This window comes from Hirundo rustica, chromosome 1 (assembly GCF_015227805.2).
Source record: "Hirundo rustica isolate bHirRus1 chromosome 1, bHirRus1.pri.v3, whole genome shotgun sequence".
Lineage (NCBI taxonomy): Eukaryota > Metazoa > Chordata > Aves > Passeriformes > Hirundinidae > Hirundo > Hirundo rustica.
The window spans coordinates 28,025,095-28,049,183 of record NC_053450.1 but is presented as its reverse complement, the minus strand read 5'-3'; positions in this window follow the sequence as shown (position 1 = coordinate 28,049,183).

Genomic DNA, 24,089 nt, shown 5'->3' with positions numbered 1-24,089 from the left:
AAAAGAATATGAAACACAAGATGATAAGCAAAGATTTTAAAATAGTAAAATTCTGGGAAGAATATTTGGAGAGAGAGAAACATAAAGAAGATGAAAATTGTGACTCAAAAGTCAGGGGTGAATACTAAAGTTCTGGAAGAATAAAATGAGGTGTCAGTGTGAGTGTGATATTTACCTAAACAAGGACATAAAATAGAAATGGGCAATTATAATATATAAGTAATTAGTCACTCCTACATATATATACACACATGATGATCAGTGGAACATGTGTTGGATTTATAGTTGAAATCAAGATCAAAACTTAAAAGACATGACAGAGAAATCATTTGATGACATTTTATGATCTATATTATTCAAGAAATCAAATTATTAGAATGATCGTCTCTTTTCAAAGACCTGAAATTAATTTTGTTTTTAGATTCCTTCCAATAGAAAACAACAGTGCTTCCTTTTTTGAGTATAGGCTGCTGGCATGTGGATTTTATACCTCTGATCCTGGAAGCTGAGAGAGTACAATGGAAGACGTCGATTTTTCTGTATTTTTCCCCAAACTCTTTCCTTAATCCTTCTCACTAGGAAACTGTTTTAACACTTATATGGGCAGACCTTCTGCTACATTTGGGTTTATTTTTTAACGTTATTTTTTACTGTTTCTTCATTTGTCATGAGACCAGGTTACAAAACCTGGTTGTAGAGCAAAGGTCATCTAACTTACTCCAATGTCTACCATTCATCTCCTTACTTGCTTTTCATTTTCTAATTGCCCAGGAGTAGTACAGGGCAAGAGTTGACCCTGTTGTCAATACCAATCTAACGGGGATGATAGTTTACTTAAGGGAAAAAAAAAAAAAAATAAAAATGGGTTTATTTTTCTTATAAAATGAGCCATGTTTTTTATTGCCATGAATGCCTGGTTTAGTCATTCAAGCCTTGCATGCCTGAAAAGAACATTATGAACAATTAGTCAAAGAAGATACAATTAAGGCCTTCCGTAATATTGTAATGGTTTTCTTTGTTTTGGTGTAAAGTTTTATCAGGAACAAAGTCTTTTTCTCATAAAATGAAGAAAAATAGGCACTTGTGATATTTAGGTAGGTAAAAAAGTCTATACAGAATATGTATGCAATATGTACAGCATGTCTAGAAAAAATCTAAATTCATACACGTTGGACTCCTGTGTTTTAGGATCCTAATCTGTGGAGGAGAATCTAGCTTCCATCCCAATCAGATGTTCTCCTGAGATGCAAAAGACATAGGTTTTAAGACAGAGGTCTTCTAGGCCAAGCAGAACATAGGAGTCTCATTTCCTGGACAAAAAATTTCAATAGAGAAACTAATAGACAATTTATTTTTATCCTCCAGGAGATTTCTGAAAGAAATCTAGATCTGTTCTTGTGTGTTAAGCATGTTGCTAATGTGCCACCTGAACCAGCAAAGGGAACATCAAGGGAACCCTCAAGTCTGGGATATCAACAAGCCTTCTCACAGGACCATGACCAGTGTAGAGTACCAGCAACTTAGAACCTACTGTGCTTCTGTTCCTTCTGATCCAGCCACACACGCCTTGGGTGCTAACAAGCTCAGATAACCTCGACTGCTCATTACTCTTGATGTAATTATTGCTTTCTTATTTCCCGTACCATGATAACAAATGTATATTTGTTATCAAAATGACAATGTCTTTCCTAAGTAGCAGTGTGATTTATTTTTGTTTTTCATGGCTTGCATTGGCAGACTGATATGTAATTAAAACATGCAGCTTGCTGTAAAGCAAAGCACTGTCATTCTACATGAAAAACTATCAGTTGTTACCATTACCAGACAATGAAATTGGTATCAAAATCTTGGGTTAATCAAGAATTAAAATAAACAAAGCAAACAGCAGCAACAACAACAAAACCAAAAAAACCCCACAACCACAAGCAAAACCCAAACAAGCCAAATCAAAACAACTAACCAAATGAACAAACAAAAAGCAAATGAAAAAAATCACAAAACCAAACCAACCAAGTAACTGCCTTTAGAATTATAAAATGGCATGGGGGGCAGGGGGTGTGTGGTATTTTAATCAATGAATAAACTATTTTTCAAAAATTTTAAAGAAAATTAGCAAACCAGAAAATAGGGACAAGTTCAAGTTATCTTACCTCAGGGATACTAATAAAATTATGTTAAAATATGTTACATTGATGGCAAATAAATAAACAGGCTGAAATGCCACTATACAGTAATTCTGCGAAATCCAAATATAATGTAGTTTCATCCTGACAAATACACTTAGGTCTATGTGCAAAATTATCATTTGACTGAGCTATGTGCAGATCTGCACTGCTCATTTTGTGAAACTTTGGCAGCATTCAACACCTATCAGACAGCTGAAAATTGTTGGACTCGTCACAGCTTCTTACTTTACCCTAGGTTTCCCTTTCTGTTTTATAATTTATCCTCTGCTTCTCTGACATTGCTCCTGAAGTTATTTTTCCTGAATCTTTTCGCAAAGACAATCATATAACTGTAATCTACATAGGTGTGTCTAGCTAGAGGTGTGCCATATTTTGCAGAAAGTAATGAAGCAATTTTTAAAAGCAGTATTACAAGAATGTCAGGGAAAAAAACGTGGAGTCCCTGAGCACTGTACAGCCAAGGACTATTTCATGATGCTGCTTTTGAGTCTAGAGAACTGGAATTTTGATGGAATGATACACTCCACTTCCAGATGCAAATTAGAAAATATGGAACCCTGGCATTCACCTTTCTAATCACTGTTCATTTTCTCAAGAAAAAAAAAAAGTAGATTTTTATTCAAAGGATTCTGAAGTAAAGGTACTTGTCTCTAAAGCAGAAACCACTAGAGTATGATTAAAGTGAAGGAACTGAGATAAAAGACAGAGGAGCAAAATACCAAAATGAATAGGGAGTCAAACCCAAGTGTTTTACTAAAGTATGGAACACTTTCTATAAATTAAAGAAGCAAACAAGACAAACACGTGACAGCAAAATGTAGTCTGTGACCACTGAGACAAGAATTTGATCTGGAGTTGGAAACTGCCCCAAAGAAGCAGGGAGGTACAGTGAAATTGTGAGCACATGATTTTATTTATAAGGATGTTTGTGCAAATAATGAAATTCATTGTAGTTAACAGCCACAGCATGCCTATTTTTTGTATAAGTCTACCAAATCTAAATCTGGCATCAATGATATCTCAACAAATTATTTTTTCTCACATTAGCAAATGAAAATTCTAACTTGTGATAAAGATCCATGGCTTTATTTAATAAGATCCATAATCCCTCAAATAATTAACCTTTAAAAAGCTGTGACTGATGTGAGTCTTTGTAGACTGTATTTCACATGAAGTAAATATTTGTGGCTAAACTGAGCCACAAATGAACTAACGAGCTATTGGGAAAACAGGTAGATTTTTTAAATATGCCATTGGGCTTGAGACCTGTGGAAATTTTCTGTGTTCATTGTACTTCATTAGTTCTTTTTTCCGGGATTATTAGAGAAGCAGAAAGATGGCAAGTGAATTTAGAGATTAATCCATTAGACTGTACATGCTTCCCTTTCAAAGTTTGTTAATTTTCTTTCCTCTTTGTCAGTTCTAATTTGTCACTAAAACCAGAATGAAATAATTGTGTCAGTGTCTGAGTTCTGTTTCATAGTCAAGGTTTTAGTGCAGGTATAAAATTGGCTTTTGGATTCTACTGACACTGGTTAAATGATTACAGACTAACACATGTTGAGTCAAGGCTCCTGACATGTCAAATTAAATCAAAATTTGTTCAGTCACAGTCTAATGTTTATGCACACTGGTAACATATATTGTAAAATCACTATAAAGTTACTTCATGCAAAATATTGCAACAAAAATAATCATTGCCTTCAGAAACCAATGGCAAGGAATTATAAACAGTGAAATTATTTAGACTTTGACTCTGAAATATCTTTTCCCTCTGGTAAGTCACTACCTCATTTAAAACAGGACTTTACAAAACACCTGTCTGTCACATTAATATTCTATGCAATGATTAGGCACCAACACTATCAAAGTCATCCTAACCTTTCAGAACTCTCTTTGGCTAGTTTCCCACATCACTCATAAAACCAGTGCAAAGTCTACTTCCATTCAGCCTTCTACAGCTATTAAATAATTGCAACATTTAGTTCACACTCTGACATCCTTACAGAGGAAAGTGCAGGCAGGAGCATTCTCCAGGCTTTTGTAAAGGGTCATCAGACTGAATTCCAAGGCTAATCCATAGGCACAAATAAAATAACATCTTTGGTTTCTGAAAGTGGCTATACAAAGAAAAAGATCAAGTATTTATATGAGACTCAGAAAATAAATAGCAGGGCTGTGATATTGAGTTCTACTGTTGTAAGTCTTACTGTTGCAGACAGGGACAGATTTTAGAATTTATTTAAATATGAAAACAAGGTGATTAAACCCTAAAGGACCTTCTATTGATATATTGAACCTTGACAGAAAAGAGTAAGTATTAATTTTTACTTGTTTTAGACACTTTAATATTGTTAGGAGATGGTATACAAGGAACAACATTGGCATTAACAGGCTTCCTTTTACAGATATGAATTAGTCATAAAATTAAGAGCTGTTAAAACAAGACTTTAATTTCCAACATATAAGTGATTTTAAGATTAATTAAAAATCTATCAAAGTTGTGATAAAGTTCCCAGAGGCTTCAATAAAAGAAAAGCTGAATAAACAAATGAAAATGCAATATTTCACCTAAAAAAGACAACAGAAATATTCATGATTAAAATTATTTGCCTTTCTAATGAGCTGTATAAAGCAAGTTGAATGTATTGCTCTTGTTAGGCTCTCTGGGCCCACTTTAATTCAGGCATCTGTGTATGCTGCGTGACAACACTCTTTAGTGATAAAATACTGCCACATAGCATCACATTTCAGCATCTGACACACCACATGCTGGCTAAAATGTTCTGCACTTATTTGTCAGTTGGTGTTTTACCACTGAATTCACCAGAAGGAAACACAAGTAAGGAAAAATAAGTGTCTAACTTCACCCGTAGATTTTCTTACTGCTTTGGTGATAATAGAAAATTCAATTGGTGAATAGAGCAAAAAAAGAAATAGAACTTTATATAAAACTAGGTCAATATCAAATCCATACAAAGAAAAGTAGGGAGACCAAGGCACAAAACCCTGAAGTGTCTGGTTCCAAATTATTCAGGCAGCTCACAGAAAAAAAAGCGAAGAGAGGAACTCATACTAGTAAAATATCAGGTCAGCAGCTTCAAAAGCCAAGCCTTTGCCATTCTGAAGGTAAAAAAAAAAGTATTTGCCAGTTGTTTGAGAAGTCAAAATCTATGGTATTCCAGCATTCTTAAAGAGAGACTGAAAGATGCTCCTTCCAACTCCTCTGAACCGTTTCCTTCCCATTACACACACAACCAAGAGATACACCAATATATGTATCTAAGTTACATAAGAAATTACACTAAGATGAAATTCATGTTTTGGTAACCATCAATCATTTTTTGTCATTAGAAAGTCCAGATACAACAGAAGTAAAACTTTGAAGGGAAAACGTATTTTCAAGGGAGAATATATTCATCTCATTGAATTTTCTTTCAGAAAGATTTGCATGGGCACACAATAAACACTGTAATATAATAAAAAGTATATGGTTTGGACCAAGCATGTTTCCCTCTGTAGTTTGTATTATCTGTCAGTGTCTGTTAGGAATGGATTTTTTTTCACCTGCTTTACTTTAGTCTTTATAGATGAATCACTATGTTACATTTCCCTACCATGGATAGTAATAATATATAGGTTAAATGACTACAATGAACGATAATAAAGTTCAGAATGACAAAAGACCATTAAAAAAACTCAGCAGTAATCATGGGTTCCTCATCATCTATTTCATTATTAAGACCCATCAAATTAATTTTTGTAACCTACATTGTATGGTTATTAATCACATTGTGTGATTTTGTGGTTTGAGGGAAGTTTTCCTCCTTCATGTACAAGATCTCTCCATTGCATTCCAGAGGAATTAAATCCCAAAGTTCCAGGACTTCCCTAATTAATTTTTGAAAGCAGTGAATACTTACTATACCAGGGTTACCACAAAACGTTGACTTCAGTTTTCTTTCTTTTGACCTTCCTCTGTCTTTGAATTATTGTGTGGCTTGTATATGGCAAATCTTCCCTATATGCACCAGCTGAGAATTTTCCTCTGTTATGGTGAGCTCCTCAGCAGCAGAATTAAGTAATTAGAATTTGCTTTGTTCAACTCAAGCTGTGTAAGAATGCCCAAAAAGGATATTCTGAGACAGGATATTTTGAGATGAGATAACATGAGATTACATTTTAATCTTGATCTTGATGAAGTCAAGGCACTCATACAGAATTTATAGGAACCCTTTGCCTTATAGAGCTATACAAAAATCACATTATTTCTTTCTATTTTATGCAGTTTACAAAGCATAATTTAAATTTAGTAAAGCAGTCCAGTTAATTTCTTTGAGGTAGTATATCTCATCTGTAATTGTCAGTTAATTGAAAAGACAAGACATCTTCAAATTTACAATTTTTAGAGACAGCTAAATGCTGCTTTACAAATAGCTGTTTTAGAACGAAAATGGCTCCAGTTTCATTGCAAAAGTGTTTCTTGCAGCTGGTCATGATGTATAAGTAGATGAAAAGATATTAATTAGAACAGAAGACCTCCACAGATCTCCATTTAAGAAAAAATGTGGTTTAGTATGTTGAACACAATATTGTAACACTGAGACTTTCTAGCTGGTCTGTATTAAAAATGAATGGTTTAGCTTCCTTCTACTATATATTTTAAAGAGGTTCTGTAGTAGCTTCATCTTTGGACAGAAGACCAGATTTTCTGAGGTTATTCAGGGAGAGACAAATGTCCATACAACTCCCTGTACGTGGTTCAGAGCTTTTCTTGTTTCTCTACCACCTAGAAGGCCTGTCTATATTCTTTCATAATCACTGAGGTTCAGGATGGAGCTCTGTGCAATTTGGTAAAATGAGTTTTACTGTTTTACTTTTTTATTTGCATCAGTAGTAGATTCCTTCTTTTCTTAGACTTATGCCTGAGAATAACACCAGGGGGAGGAAAAAAAAAAAAAAAAAAAAGTTAGCAGTACCAGACAAACTGTTATATACTCACTAATTATGAAGAATCCAGACTAGTAGCATGAATGCAAATTCAATTATATTGCACAATCACATACTAACATTGGGTATATGTGAACAGGTTCCTGTTAAGAAGGAATCCAGTCTTACAGGGCGGCAAAGTCTGTGCTCTGGTCCAAAGCAGCACGCTGAGTACTTGACATCTGTGTAGGTCAGAGCACAACTGTTAGTCCTCTCCCACTTGGTAGAACCTTCATTTACATTCTCTGGAAAACATTGGGTTCATGTGTGGAACACAGCATTACTGTGAGGGACATTACTGCTGCCTTCTAATTAAACATCCTTCCAAAATAATAATATACAGTATTTTAAATTAATTTTAATTTATCTTGATCCACACATTTTATCCCAGTTTGGTTTTATGGTATACTGTGCATAATAAAGGTGATTATTCATCAAGAAATTTTCTTTTCATCTTCTGTGTCAAGTTGGTGAATAGAAATTAATGCTGTGCTGATCACACTTAAAATTCCTCTTGTTATCAATCCTTGTTTTCCCTTAATTATAGATACAACTAATGTGTATAGACAATGGAGTATTATATATATTTAATGCATATATAATTATATGTAATTGGTTATTATAGATATAACTGAGATATATAGAACTCGGTCCAGAAAAGAAACAGACAATTTCAAAAATTATTTTATTGCTACCAGTCTCCAGCTTTTGTTTTTTGAACAAATACCCCTTCTCTAGAAGGTGTTTTAAAAGAAGTTTGCAAGAATAGCGAGGAATAGAGCAGGTTACGGGGAGAGTTTAATTTTTATTTTATTTTGGTTATTATCCAAATAAATGCTCTTGGAGTGCAGCCCAGTAGGAGCTCTGCAGCAGGGTTTATAAAACTCTGACAATGCTGACTTCAACCAGGGTTTCTGCTTCTCATTTTTGCAGAGCTTGGGAGCTGATCTTCAGTTTGAACTGCAAATCCTGGAACCTTCAACCCTCAGTTCAGCACCTCTGTGTGATAGGGCTGGCATGTTCAGCTGAGCCTGAGAGATTTCATAAGAAATATTTTGCAGTCAGTGAACGGCCATTTACTTACAAATAGCCATTTAATCCTAAATATATCCTATTGCTTTTATTCAGAAAAGATAAAACAAAATTAAAGCATATTAAAACCTTCCGTGAGCTAAAGTAAAATGACCTCTCTTTACTAGCTAAAGAGGGATTAAGATACAGTTACCCAGTACCACTTTACATTTGAATTAAAGCATCCATGCAAAACTTTAATGCTCTCTAGCAAGTGTGTGATGGTTAATTTCTTTTCCTTCTCCTGAATGTCCTGTGCATTTTTAATGTTAGCTGCTTGTTCCCCCTTTACAAACCTCTTAAAAATTTTCATTATTTACCAAAATAGTTGAATATGTAGTTAATTTGAAGCACATAAACACATCCATTGATACTTCACTTGCCCTTTAAGTTAAACATACACTTTCTGAATTGTAGCCTAAAAGTGAGTCTCTTCACTCATAAAGGCTGTTTTGGGGATATCATAGTTCTGCAAGGTGCTGATCATTGCTCTTCTTATGATCAAAAGACAAGTAATGAATTCTCAAAATTTATTACAAGCTTTCAACACCTTGCAGGAACAAATCTACCCTCTATTGGTCAGCAAAATCAAGGCCTGATTTACATGCGTCTACCTGCCTTTGCAGTTTGAGTAATTTTGTGCTCACAAATCACTGACCTGAATTCATGTGCCTAAAGTGATTGCAAGCACAAATATTAGCTCTTATCTAATCACCCAAAGAGTATTTGCACCTGTTATGAATTATGCATGCAGAAATTCAGCTCAATTATTTGTATATGCAAAGTTGAATACACAAAACCACCATTTCTTAAAATCTAGGACAAGATGTTAAACCCACTATATTTTTTTACAACGAGTACCAGCTTATCAGAATATTGAATATTTTATGTCTGAGTAAGTGCATATGCTTAAAAGTGGTAAAATATGGATTAATACAAGATTGCTCACATAATAACAGGGTAATGTTTCTTGCCTGAATTCTGAAGATTTTGAATGCATTTGGTAAACTTATTCAAAGAAGACAATAAACTGTCATTAGAGAGCATAAATTTTGTATTTGTTTACATAAATTACTGTGTTTAAAAATCAGACTTTTTAAATGCCAGTTCAATCAAGATATAAAGAAAAGAGTCAGAAATCTTTAAGAAAGTAAAATGGTGAAAAGAAATAGAAAATTTTCCTGAACTGAGATAACAGTTATTTTCAAAAGAAATAATATTTACTGGGATGAGCTGAGGTCTTCTGTCTTGTTTCCATTGGTCTGCCTGCTACTGCAAATGAACAGTTATAACTGTACAAAACTAGGAAATATTTTTTCCCCCATTGTTTCTTTGGTAAGGATGACTGCTATTGAGGTAAGTCAGAAAAATGCCTATTAGCAGGTAAGATGGGAAAAAAAAAATCAATTAAAAGCTCATGTTCTGACAGTTGACAAGGAGAGATCAAGAGGGAAAAAAAAATTCTAACGAGCAGAGGCGGCAGAGAGACTTACCAGATATCCTACACATCCCATCCAAAAGAAAGTTATTCTAAGGGAAAAAAAAAACAAAACTATACAAACAGGGTTTCCACATTTCTTGTGCTGCTCTTGGTGTTCTGTCTCTGCATCCTGGGCAGCTTCCTGCTATAACTTTACAGCAAGAACCTGCTAGTGAAAATCATGTGATGGGATTTCAGTAGTGAGAATGAATCTGACCATTCAGTCTGTATTAAAGCCTAAGAGAAAAACAGTCTCAGGATAACAACTACCTTCTTTATATTCAGTGTGGAGATAGAGTTTTGATTTCAGACATGATAGGCATAGCTGAACAAACGTGACCCAGATTCACACTTTTCTGTGCTATGAATTTTGTTTTCCTTGTTGCACAGTGAGCAATCTAAGCTGTTTCAAAAGACCGACTTACAGTGACTCAAAAATATATTTTAAAAACATATATTTCAAAATATTCAAAAAACATTTTCTTTAATTTATTGTAGACAAATTGCCACCAGAAAAAATAGTAATTATTTTAAATTTTGAACCAGCATAGCCTTTAAAACTAATTTATGAAAAAGGGTTTATTTTCTTCATATCCTCCCAAATAGTTGTCTCTTTACTGTAGGAACAGCTAAGAATTTCAAGTCTAAACAGGAGAGAAGAATTTAGTCTGTGCTATTTTAAGTTCAGAGAAATCTTTAGGCAAAGCAAAACATCCTGGTAATCACCACAGATGAAACAGAAGTGCTTCAAAGAAGTAAATTTGCAATTTTGAGTCTCTTTTTCATTTAAGAAAGTGTCCTGAAAGTCCTTGAATTTTGAGTCTTGCATCAGCTAGCTGCCTGAAGCATTTCCCTAGGGCTGCTCTTCAGATGTTCTCAGGTTGGGATCTATAGTAACACTGCTTCATATCACAAGTGCAAACAGCTTTTCTTGCATATTTATCTCGTTGCTATCTCGGAAACTGTATGCACAGCACAATAGCTTTTCAAATATTGATGGAATATTCAGTTGTTATCTCCATTTCAGCTCTCCCTCAAAATGCAGTACAAACATTTTCAGCCTTTGCTTAATATGCTATATACCTGCTTCTTACTTTTTATTGCATATATTCAAAGTTAAAATAATAGTTAAGTTAAAAAATAGCTGAACAATCAATAAATTCTTAAATCATCTAAAAGATACTGGCCAAATTTTTGAAAGCAAGTAACTCCATATTTCCGAATATATTATGACCTAAAGCAGATTTGCCAGGACAGACTCAATTGAAAATTAACCTCCCAAATTGCTCAGCTGGCAAATCACATTTCTACAGATTGTATGGAGCCTTTTCCCCCACATCCATTTGATTCAGAGATAGTGTGCAACATAGGATCCGGTAAGATACAATTCTTTCCACGTCAGTCAAGAGTTCAGTTAAGACCCCCAAACATATGTATCTACTGTAATTTGGTATAGTATAATAGCTTCCTGTCACTGCTGGTGTTCAGTTGCTGCTCTTAAAGAGCACAGACATGGGTGTGAGTGCCAAAAATACTGCATCTGCCATCACTATGGAGGAGGGAACACCTCAGGATAGCTAAAATGGCATGTGCTGCCTATGTTTGAACACCTGAATCAAGCTTAATCTCCCTTACAATCAATGACTTTCTGGTCAATACAATAAAGAGTATGGAAAACTATTCACTTCACCCTCAGTAGACATGTGTTTATTGTTCAGCTGATCTTCTTTAGACACTCCATTGTTTATATCCAATATAATGCAAATTTAGACAGTGGCTTACTTGAAGATACTGACAACGAAATACAAAATTTAAGGGTTCTATTTCCTAAGATTACCCACAATGCCTCAATTTCCATAAGCAAGGACATGCGCTCTTGCTGTGAGGTGGAATTCTGTGTCTTCATGTATAAAGTATGCAGGTATCTAAAATGGGATTCACGCCCATTGAAGAGGATAATCTACAAATCCATGCATACTTTGGTAAGAAGATTTTACCTATGCATTTAATTTTAACATGCACCTGCAGGTTTGTTTTTCTGCTTACTCCAGACTGCCACAGACCTGGACACATTTCAGGGCTAAGCTTGATTTATTAAATATTAAAATAAATATATAAATTTTTGAGGGACTGGTCTGCCTTCTACAAGAGGATAGTTCTCCTTATTGGGCAACAGATTATTAAACCTATGCTTTCACAAATCATACTGCATCCAGCCACTGTCTTGGAAAGGAAAGAACTATAAATTAGAACCTTCTTAAAATGTGTCGGCATTTCCCTGATCATTGTCTTAAATGAGATGAATCTCTCTCCATGTAGCTGTTCTTATGGAAGCAGCCTAGGTGATTAGATAACTAAAGCTGTAGTTGTCTGAGGCTGAGTGACCGATGCGTTGTCCTCTCTGGCAGTCAATGGGGCTGCTGCCACTGCTGCTCCACCACAAGCAGGACAAGGAAGAACAAGAAGAGAAGATCCTTGGAGCAAAATAAAAGCAGGGAAATCATACATCAATTACTGTCACAAGCAAAGCAGACTCAACTTGGGGAAAATTAATTCTATTTAAAGCATTTAATAACAGTTTTAGGTCTTTTAATCTAAGAAGACAAATATATAGCCCTTAAAGAAGACATCTTTTCTCCCCCTTTCCCCAGATCACCTTCACTGCAGGGCTCTCCTCACCTGATTGTTGCCACAGATTATGCTCTTTCTATGTTAGTGAGGTGACACATGGAGCAGGAGATTGGGGTCAGGGTATAGAACAGTCTCCTGATGATCCTTGTTCATTACTTTGCTTCTTTTCCTTCCTTAATGCTCATTTCTTCCTCTCTAGTGCAAGTCCTCCATGGCTTACAGCCCCTCGGTAGGAATGGCCAGCTCTGCTGTGAAGAACCTCATATATTCTCATGTCATTGATCCTTTTCTCTCAGTGTTTTACTGTTCTTTCTTAAATATGTTGATCCAGATGCACCTCCAGCTAGGCAGGGGAGTTCAGCTGTGCCCTGCCAGGGGTGGGCTGGCACCATCTGGAATGGGCTGTGTCTGGCACAGAATGGCTCCCATCTCCTTACAAAGGCTGCCCAAAAACTCGCACTACCTCCACCCTGCCCTTTATATGCAGTGCAGAGAGAGGCGTCTCCTCTACAACAACTTATCATCAGTCTGCAGAGGTAAATCTGCAGTATGCCACCCTTCAGATGGTAAAAGGGCCGGCAGCACTTCCTTTAGTGGTGTCTTTGATGCTCTGAGGTGGTGTGTGGTGCTCATCGTCCACTCGGGAAGCAGCCAGTTCAGACCATGGGCTTAATCGCTGGCAGCAAAAAGTGTCTGGTAAATCTCAGGACAAAACACAGTGTGAGCTACTAACACAATAGCTACAAGCACTTTTTTTTCTTTTTTTTTTTTTTCCCCCCCCTAGAAAAAAAAAAATTTCTGCCTCTCCTCTGGCCTTGTTTATATATCTGTCTTCAATTTTAAAACAATTACCTTGTTTAGCAAGACTCCCCTGAAGTGGTTGCAGAGCTTTTACTGAGGAGCCCTGAATGAGAGCTCCCACTGTGTCACTTTGTCTAATGTGGTGACAATAATTTCAAAGAATTTCAACAAACTAGTCATGCATGATCTTGATCCTTTCCTGAACTACACTGGCAGCCCACACTCAGACTTTTTTTCTCATGAGTCTCTTCCACTTTGATCTTAGAGTTTTAAAATTTTTTTAAGCTGATGTTAAACTTAATTCTTTGTAATTCCTTTATGTTTATCCTTGTATGTCTTCTAGCCAGTTTAGCACCACTCAATTAACCTGGAATTGTTATTATCTTCTACATATAGCTCATGCTTAAATGCTTCCCATAGTGTTACTTTGCCATAGGCCATGGGATTCTGGTCCTCATCTGCAGGTAGGCATATACTCTGGAGCTACAGAGCTGCACTGACCACAGGCAGATACCTGGAAGATCAGAAGCAAATCAGAGAGATGCGAGTTTTCAGTAAAACAGAAAGGAAAATTACAGTATTTAACTTCCCCCAATGCTTGTTGTATTCATTAGAGACGTGACAAGAAGGCTCCCCACATACCCCTGCTATTATCTAAGAGTTGGTATCGAAGAACAGCACTGTGGATGCTTTCTTATGTTTCTCTGATTGCTTGGCAGAAACACTGGAGAGGCACTTGGCAATAATCAGTAATCTATGAAATTTCTGCTGTTAGAAATTCCATAGGATGGATATTTGGATCAATCTATCAACTTTCTCTGCAATTTTCTCTGACATTTTCCAGAAGAAAAAAAAAAAAAAAAAAAAAAAAAAAAAGAAATGCTGTATACAAAATTTTGGTTTACAATTCATAAACATATTAATGTTTCATTTTAGCTTTTGTGAGGAAAAAAAATTAGAGTGAACTTCCACAGGTTCATAAGACATAAGGGAACTGGAAACACAGTTTCAAATATAATAGCAAAAATTTAGATACGACATTTAAAATTAAAGGCTTTATTTTTTTTTTTTTAGAATAAGGCTTCTGGAACTATAAGGCAGGTTTTCTCTTTGTTTATTTGTTATGTGGGAATACACATTAAATTAATGAAATATATATGAACTTCAAGAAAAAAATATTAAAATTAGAGGAAAATACAGTATATTTTGAGCTATAAAATAGTGTAAATGTAGAATTATCCAGTAATAACTCTTTATTCATTTGATTATTTGAATTGTAAAATTTATTAGGTTGCTTACTCTCTATGCACATGTAACTACAGTTTAAATTTATAAGGCTATTTTACGTACCCATGCGTATACTAAAAGGTAAAGGTATTTTCTATCCTCATGCACATATGTAATTGTGATTATTCAGTTTATCAAGCAAGAAGTGAATCAACAGTGTCACTAGGTTTGTTTAGGCTGACATATTCTTCCATTGTTACTTTCAAAGTCCAATGGTTTCTGGGTTAAGAGGGCAAGAACGTAGACATTCTGTGCAGTGAAGCAAAAATTGCTTTTTGTCAAACCATCCTGAAAAATAATGATTTGTTTTAATGGATTTTGTCCTTTATACAGGTGTCCACATGCATCAAGTTCCCTTTAATTTGGGTCGTTTAAGGATTTTGCAGAAGCAGAGCAAATATATACAGCTGTTAACGAAGTGTAGAGCGTCTACACAATGTGTTTACTGATTGTCCACTAGATTTTATACAAAGGGAAGGAATTGTCAATTCCACATTGATAATAACTAAAGTTTTTTTGCTTTTCCTTTCCCTGTAGGGGTATCATAACTGCATCATTTATTCTGCAATTTCAAAGTTGTGACTTGTATTCTGTAGTCTTCTCTTCCTGTTAGGATTTCAGTACAGCTGTAAATATTTTCTGAATTCAAGCAGTCATACTCTTTTCTGTTCAAAAAATAATATCGCAATTCTCCCTCAGAACTGTTAAAATATTTATAAAATGACAGAAAACCATCCACCAAGAAAAAACCCTTAATCTTGCTGTTCACTTGCTTTCAGAACATTAAGGTCAGCCATCGCTATGGATTCTTGTTCATGAATCCTGAGCCATATCAAGAGAGAAAGAAATAGATGCTATATTTTGGTAACAAGATTCACCACTTCTTTTCTGTAACTTCAGACATGGAATTTATTTGTGCAAATATGACAGAAACATAGAAATTAGAGATGCATAACAGCTCTGTCCCACTGCCACTTTTGATCTTCATGGTATGTTTTGCTGGCTAATAACTTGCTGTGTTAAAAGTACTTGGTTGGCCCGGCCTTGACAAAGTGTTCAGAATTACAGCAGCTATCAAGACAGAAACAAGCCTGTAAAAGTGTGTCTGAGTGGGATGCCCAAATCATCTGAGTGAGCGGTTCCAAAACTGATCTTGGTAAATAGGAATATAACCTATCCCAGCTGCTGGAAAATTAAGAGGTCTGTGTGAGGAAAAAAGGTAATCTAAGCAGATGCACAAGTGAAAAACAGTGATAGGTCACTCTTTCAGATGTGGCCCCATGACACAGGAGGCGTTGCCTGTGCCCCCAGTAGCAGCCTCCATGTCACTCACAGCCACCAAGGGGGCACTTGGTGACTTGCATCCTAGGGGTTTAGAGTATCTCCTCTGTGAGAATATGGGAGCAGCCTGCACACTCACAATCTCCCCGAGGAGGAGGCATGAGCAGGATGGAGGGCTCTGTCCTGGGTGCAAGCACCCAGGGGCCTGCATCACCCATAGCTTCTGAGAAAGTACATGTGCATGTATTATTGTGTTGGGTATCAAAAGACTAAGTTTTATCAGGATTATGTAAGGTATTTAGAAAGCACTTTGATGCATATTAACACTTAGAATATTGTGGTTTAGATGTCCTATTGCTAATATTGATTCTGAATATATAGTTTGCTGATTCTCAATTAATTACACCTCATTAATAAATCAGTAAAAACACTTGAATCCTGATTTGATTTAGACTACATGACCTGAACAGGTTTTCCATAGTACAGGGGCTTGATTTACTAATGAATGCCTAAACTGCAATTAAGCAGCTTGGAAACATGAAAGCTTATCTAGCTGCACCCACCACTTTGCTTGCCACTCTGACAGCTGCTATCTGATTTTAATTGAACTCATGTGAAGTGAAAAGTATTTTGCTGGCAGTTCTGCTCCTCTCAGTTGAGCAGTCTGGGATAGGTTAGAGGGCTGAAAATACCACTTTTTTCAGCTGTTTGGGGGGGAGTGGGTTTAGGGTTCCATTTTGTTTGCTTGTTTGTTTGTTTACTTGCATTTCACTGCTCATTTATTTCTCTTTAATTATGTAGAACTTCTTGGGTTTTTTCTGTTTTTGTTTTTTACCGTCACAATGGGTCCTTCATAAGAACCTCTTAGCTCATGCTCTCTTCTTTGCCTCTGCATTGTACTCTTCTCTCATCGATTTCCTGATTGTGGAGAACATGATAAATTTGATTTGGTACAGAGACGTGGTCTTCTATGAGTTAAGGATGTTTTGCCTTTCAGTTTGTGGCCTATCATGTAATAAAAATACCTCTGATTGGTTTTGTCATATATCCAGCATGTCTAATCCCATTCATTGGCTTGAAAGTTCAAGCACGTTAATCACCCTTGGCTGTTTCTACCAAAGACTCAGAAGTAACTGAAAATAGTAGTGAAATCACTCCACTGTATTTTGAGGTCTACAAACTAGTGCATGCCTTAACTTCAACAGGTCTTTTTTAGCCAGAGGCTGATCATAATCAACATTTGTAATTTATGGTATGATTCTAAGCCAGACCAAAAGTTGTTCAGTGAATTGTGAAAGAGATGTAAGAAAATACTTCTCTTTTCTGAGAGATTTAGGTGAGTCTTTTGATATGTTCCTTAAATAAAATATAAGGTTGAGGTTTCTACCAATTGGAAATATATTTAATAGACTAAATAACTTGGCAAACCTCTGTAAGTGAATGTATTTAAATTGCACTAAATGTGTAGTTGGAATATTTATTTTGTCCTCTACCTACAACACTACCAAACTGATCAGAAAATATACTCTGGGAGGTCAGGGCTGGAATTTAATACCAGGTATGGTATCTAAAATTACCTCATCCTTTCTGGACTGTTTGAAACCCCATTAGTTGTAGATTTTGTAAATACTTATTTACTGATATAGTGTCATATGGACAGTATCCTGTAGACTATTATCTTTTCTCATTCTTCTTCAGTTTCTACTCCTGTCTTTCCTCCCCCTATTATTTATTAATTGAAAAAATATTCTGCCCTTTCATGTTAAAGAAATAAGTAGCATCTTTCTTTATGTATAATATTTTCTATTATCTTAAATGTAATTCTTGTCACGGAATCACAGAATCACAGAATAATTAGGGTTGGAAGGGACCACTGGAGATCATCTTGTCCAATCCTCTGCCAAGGTAGTGTCACCTTGAGCAGGTTATACAGGAATGTGTCTGGGTGGTTTCTTATTCCTGTCTTGATGTTTACATACCACAATTTCTGACAAACCACATAGACTGGTTCAAGTGCATGTTATGAGATACTTTTTCAGAATTATTTCATAATTTACAGTGCATTGACTATTTGGGATGAAAAATTTATTTTGACATATTATTAAATTGAAGTTACAGAAGACATTATGGCCTCAGAGATGGTTAATATGTTATCCTTATTTTGAATGGCAAATTTCCCAATAATGTGGACTGACATACAATTTAATTATTATATTGGAATAACTTTCATCTATTCATTTTTACAGTGATGACATAAAATGCATCAAAAAGTGCCAAAACTACAGGCAATTTTCCAGATCAGGGTGTCAGATATTTAAATCTTTGGTGTATGAATCCAGATAACTATCCAAGGAGGATTGAAGCAATCAGATACAAGTGCCCAAAGGAACTGAACAAGATTCCTTCTTTAGGGTAGACTACTTCTGGGGGAATTTTTTGAGCCCTGTGATTATTCTGACAAAAATTCCAGGCAAGTGATTGAAAGGTCAGTATCAGATGCTTCAACTACAGGAAAAACTGTATTATTACATGAGACTTCTGGTATAGTAATTGTAATGTATTTTACTGGAACCTGATTGATTTTCTTTCTTAATTTTTACTCTTAACACAAGGGACATTTATTATTGTACTTTATCCTCTAAGCTAGCTGTGCATATTAATGTTTCTCATTCTTATTAATCCCATTAATCTCAGAATTAGATAGTATCTCATACCAATTACTTACATATGCTATTATGTGTTCTGTAAATTGGCTCTCCAGGTTTAAAATTGCTTCATAATTAAATTGATTGGACTACCTTTTTTTAAAAAAAAAAAAAAAAAAAAAAAAAAAAAAAAAAAAAGTTCCATCTTTTTATTTGTAGATATATATTTTTCTTATCTTTGAATATTCTTAATCCTTAAAGTACCTCCTTACACTAAAATTCCTTTACATGTCTAATCCTTCAGGATCTGATTCAGAAGCCACAGTAAGAAATAGTACTCTCAGGAATTTTGACATTGTGCTGGGTTTTTTAACACAAGAGTAACCACACTAATGAATTTTCAGGTGTACTTTTTAACCAGAAGATCAGACTACATGTTTTTAAGGTTTTATCAGATGTTCTTCTCCTGATATTCTAATACTGCAGAGGTTGGATGGCAGTTCTGGAGACTATCTAGTCCAGTGCACTGCTCAAAACAGGGTTAGCTAGAGCAGTTTATATGGTACCATGTCCAGCTGGTTTCAAATATCTGCATGAATGGAGGGCTCCTATGGGCAACCTGTGCCAGTGTCAAAAATAGAACAACTCTTATACTTAAATGGAATTTACTGTGTTTCAGCTTGTCCCCATTGCCTCTTGTCCTGTCAATGGACAACAAGGAAAAGCACCTAAATCTATTATTTTCATATCTTCCCTTTAAGTTTTATATTGGTAAGATCCCTACTGACCCTTCTTTTCTCCAGGCTAAGCATTCCCACATAGCTCAACCTATCTCTCAGGAAAGATGTTCCAAGCCAATAATGTTGGAGGTACTTTCTAGACTCCCTCCAGTATTTTGTTGGGATTCCAGGACTGAGCACAGTGCTCCAGATGCGCCTCCCCAGGGCTGAGCAGAGGACAAAAATCTGCTGGCAGTGTTCTGCTGAATGAAGCTAGGTATGCTGATGACCTTCTTTTCTCATGGCTTACTTATGTTCAGTTTGGCGTCCTTCAGGACCCAGAGCTGCTTCCCAGCTGACTCTCAGAATATACTTTTGCAAAGTGTTGATCCTGTCCAGTTTCAGAACTTTGTCCTTCCCTTTGCTGAAATTCATGGGGATTTGGGCAGCCTTCTTTCCCAGCTTGTCAAGGTCCCAGGCTGGCGATGCAACATGTGGGTCCTTCAAACTCACTGTCTTGCTTTCTTGCTTGCCAATATGCATCCAATAACCCCCAGTAGATCTCTCCTTAGATCTTTGCAAGGTACCACTTAGCACAAGAAAATGTAATCTCTTATAATGAGATCAGGCTGAGAAAGCTGGGGCTGTTCAACCTGGACATGACAAGGTTGCATGGAAACCTCATAAAAACCTTCCAGTACCTGAAGATGCCCTAAATAGAAACTGGAGAGGGACTCCTCATTAGGAACTGTAGTGACGGGACAAGAAGTAATGGGAATAAGCTGAAAAAGAGGAAATTTAGATTAGATGTTAGGAAGAAATTCTTTACTATGAGGTTGGTGAGGGACTGGAACAGTGCCCAGGAAGGTTTTGGATACACCAGATATTAATGTTCATTCTACCCATATTGCTTAGCTTCAGTGTGAAAAATATTTTTGCAATTACCCTGTAGGGCATTGTTTCTAACAATATACAGGAAATATGCTATAGATCATATGGAACGTTGGTGCTTTATTCAAGTATATTCATATTGAATATACTTGAAGTAATCTCTGACCTTACTAGTTTCTCAGGGAATAAAGTAGTAAGATTCTTATTTGCTATCTGAAGCTCCCTTTCATCATCTGATGGTTTAGTGTATGGTTAGTGGTGTGATGTTGAAAGTGCTTAGTATAGGCTTAGATCCGTTCTGTTAATTCAGTGGGAGTTTTATTACTGGCTTCAATGTAAGCACAATAAAGTCTACATGCAGTCTGCTTTTGAAAGTTCCACCTAATAGCAAATGCTATTTATATTCGTTCTTATTTTATTTTTGGTTTATATGCCTCTTTATTCTGTGATTCACTAATGTCTTTTCATATTCTCTTGTGCTGTGGGCTCAAGAGTTTTTTCTACTTTTATTAAACTACTTGTTCTTTTCATTTGAACTTAAACTGTAAATTTAATTTAACTATTTAGATTTCTGCAATGTCATTCATTTTGGCATATTTTGAAAGACATTCATGAGCAAGAGAAATTGAAATTAAGACTTTTCATGAATTGTTTTAAGAAGACTTGGAAGTTTAAAATTTTTATTACTAGCTTCTTTAATTAAAAATAATACTCTCCTTAGAAGTATTTTATAAATAGGTCATATATAGTCATAGCTAAGTATAAGAGGGAAATATGCTGATTGTGTCTGTAAGCCATTCTACTGAGGCTCCCATAAAGGTCACAGAAACTCATGTGTGGGAAGCCAGGCTCCTCGGCAGAAAGGTCATGCTGCCACTAAGAGAAGAGGAATGGTAGGATGAGCATAGAAGCCACTCCTGTTAAAGGAAGGTAGAACTATCAGACAATATCAGAATGTCTAATTTTCAGATCGTAACAACTCATACAAAATACAGTACCTTTTCTTTTTTCCCGGCTATTGGAAGGAACATTCCATCTTACAAAAAGTCTAGTTTTTGTCAGTGGTCAAGGAAAAAGGTTACTTTAATAGCAAAGAAATTGCATAAATTTCAAAAAGGACAGTTAGGTATTTTAAGTGAGCTTGCCTCTTGACTGACTAACACATAACTGTGATTTTCCTACAGCTGTTCCCTTTCACCATGTCCTATCCCAGCTCAGAGGAAAGCTGAGGAGGCAGCCTATGGCAATCTGAGTTGAGTCACTTCTCTCTCCTCAGCCAAAGCTACAGGCATTTTGCATCTAATGATTTCGGTATTATTTGCAAAATGGATGAAAAACAAAATCCTTGAGCAAGATCTGTCTGTTTGAAACAACAGTTTAAAATGTTGGAGTGGGCAAAAAATCATATTTGCATGAGCCAGTGGCTCCAAGGAAATGTTAAGAGAAGGTCTTGTGAGATTTTTGATCAAGTTTCCAGTACAAGTCCCTGATTAGTTCACCTCATACTTGCATCACCAGCAGATCTGGAGAAGATAGAAAAACACAGGAATGGAGGGGAAAGCTGGGGGAGAGCAAGCTGAGTTAAAGGCATATGAACACTGTAATTGTTGTGAAATAATGTCTGGAAGAACAGACTGATGGAGAAACAAAACAGAATTTGTCTTGCAGATTGTGGGTTTAGCAGAGTCCCAAAAAACTTATGATTCAGCAGAGAGAGTTTGAGACACTGGTATGGGATTATTCCCAATTCTGTTCCTTCATCTCTTAGCCAATCCTCCAGTTTCTCCAACAGCGATAGGAAAGGCTCTCAAGTTCTCTTTTATCTTAATTTCTTAATCACTTGTTCACTTTTCTACAAAGTGTAAAGCAGATAAATACGAATTACAAAATGTTTCCATTTCTGGGTGCAACGTCATAAATGCAGAAGTCAGTTTAGGGATCTCTTGGATTTAGATGCTAAACCATTTTCCTGGCATTGTGATTTTTATGATCCCTCAAGTCAGAGAGAGTTAATGAAGAACTATATTAATTATCTTATGTAATTATCTTATGTAATTCTGTATGAAATTGGTTGTTCTCAGAAAATCCCAGTTTTGCTTTGTATTGACTTTGTGGTTTATTGACAAGTGGTTTATTCCACATATTTCGCTTTTGGAGGACTGTTGATATAAACATTTGAATTAAATTTAGTAAGAAAAATATGAGAAGTTAGCACTAGGAGACTTCAGCTCTATTTCTTTGTTGTCTGTTTCTAACTGTACATTTGAGGAATTCTTAATTATGGTTTCTCAAATGAAGACAATGTTTACCTTTTGTTTCTTTGTTGTGTATAACAGGAAAATTTTAGGACAGTATGGATTACACAGATCCTCTAGAGAGGTGGCCACAAAAGAAAAGAAAAAAAAAAAAAAAAAAAAAAAAAAAAAAGCAGCCAAACACCCAAAAATGTATATTTAAGTGCTTGAATTAACATGTTTCAATCTACCTTCTCCCTATAAAACATAAAGCTACCAAAGTTTCAGTTTATCTGTATGCATCTTTTTTTCTGACCTCACTCTCAGGCAATGGAAAGCACAGAATCACAGAATGACAGAATGGGGCAGGTTGGAAAGGACTGCAGTGGGTCATCTGGTCCAACCTCCCTGATCAAGCAGGGTCATCCTAGAGCACATGGCACAGGATTGCTTCCAGAAGGTTCTTGAATATCTCCAGTGAAGGAGACTCCACATCCTTTCTGAGCAACCTTTTCCAACACATGGTTACCTGCAGAGTAAAGAAGTACTTTCTCATATTCTGATAGAACTTCCTGTGTTTCTGCCTGTTGCCTCTTTGCCCTATTGCTGGCACTGCTGGGAAGAGCCTGGATCTATCTTCTTGATACTCTCCCATCAGATACTCATAGATATTGATGTGCTCCCTTTCAGTCATCTTCTCTCAGGCTGAATGGGACAAGTTCCTTTGGCCTTTACTCATAAGAGAAATGCTCCAGTCCCCCAGTCATCTTTGTAGTCCACCAAATTGCCTCCAGAAGCTCCATGTCTCTCTTGTACTGGGGAGCCCAGAACTGGACACAGCACTCCAGGTGTGGCCATGTCAGAGTGGAGTAAAGGGGCAGGATCACCTCCTTTGACCTGCTGGAAATGCTTTTCCTAATGCACCCCAGGACAGCACTGGTCTTCTTGGCTACAAGGACACAGTCCTGGCTCATGGACTGCTTGTTGTTCACCAGGACCCCCAGGTCCTTCTATGCAGAGCTGTTTTCCAGCAGGTCAGCCCCCAGCCTGTACTGGTCCATGTGGTTGTTCCTCTCCAGGTGCAGGACCCTGTACTTGGCTTTGTTGAATCTGGCTTTTTCTGCCCATCTCTCCAACCTGTCAGGTCCTTCTGAAGGACCCCATGGCCCCCTGTGGTATTGGCCACTCCTTCCAGCTCTCTTTTACAAAAATCCAATGTGTTCAGCTAATGGATTCTTCATCAAAATTTTCTTCTATCTGCAATGCTAATCTCATGGTTAAAATTCAAATTTAAATATACTTGACTTATTTGGCAGGCTGTGCTCTGGCTTTGTGATAATCCATTATTGATAACATTCTTTAATACCTATTCAATTTTCATCGACCCATTTAAAATAATTTTTCATAGCAGTCTCATTCAATTTAAGGATGGAGTGTACTTCAGGAAGACCCCTATCTAGGGACAGCAGAGGGTGGTGGAATGTGATGGGACTGGTAACATAGCCTATCAGTTATGTTATTCTTGTTTTATTTTATACTGACAATTTTCTGAACATTGTAACTGCTTGACTGGCAAATTCTAAACTAACATTTTTGTTTTCAGATACCAGGGTTACATTTTTCAGATACATTGATGAGTTTAGAATCTTATTATTCTTATCTCCTCTCTAGTAGTGTTAAGAAGCAAAATATTTCTACATCATTTTGTATAACCATTGGACAAACATCAGTGAGGTCAGAAGTAGAAGCTGCTTACAGGTTCAGGATGATGCCATATGCCTCCTCTGATATCTGAACCTGTATGCTTGCTCTCTCTGTTCTTTGCATATCTTTACCAGTATTAACCATTCCTTGCTGTCTGATGAGAATGCATC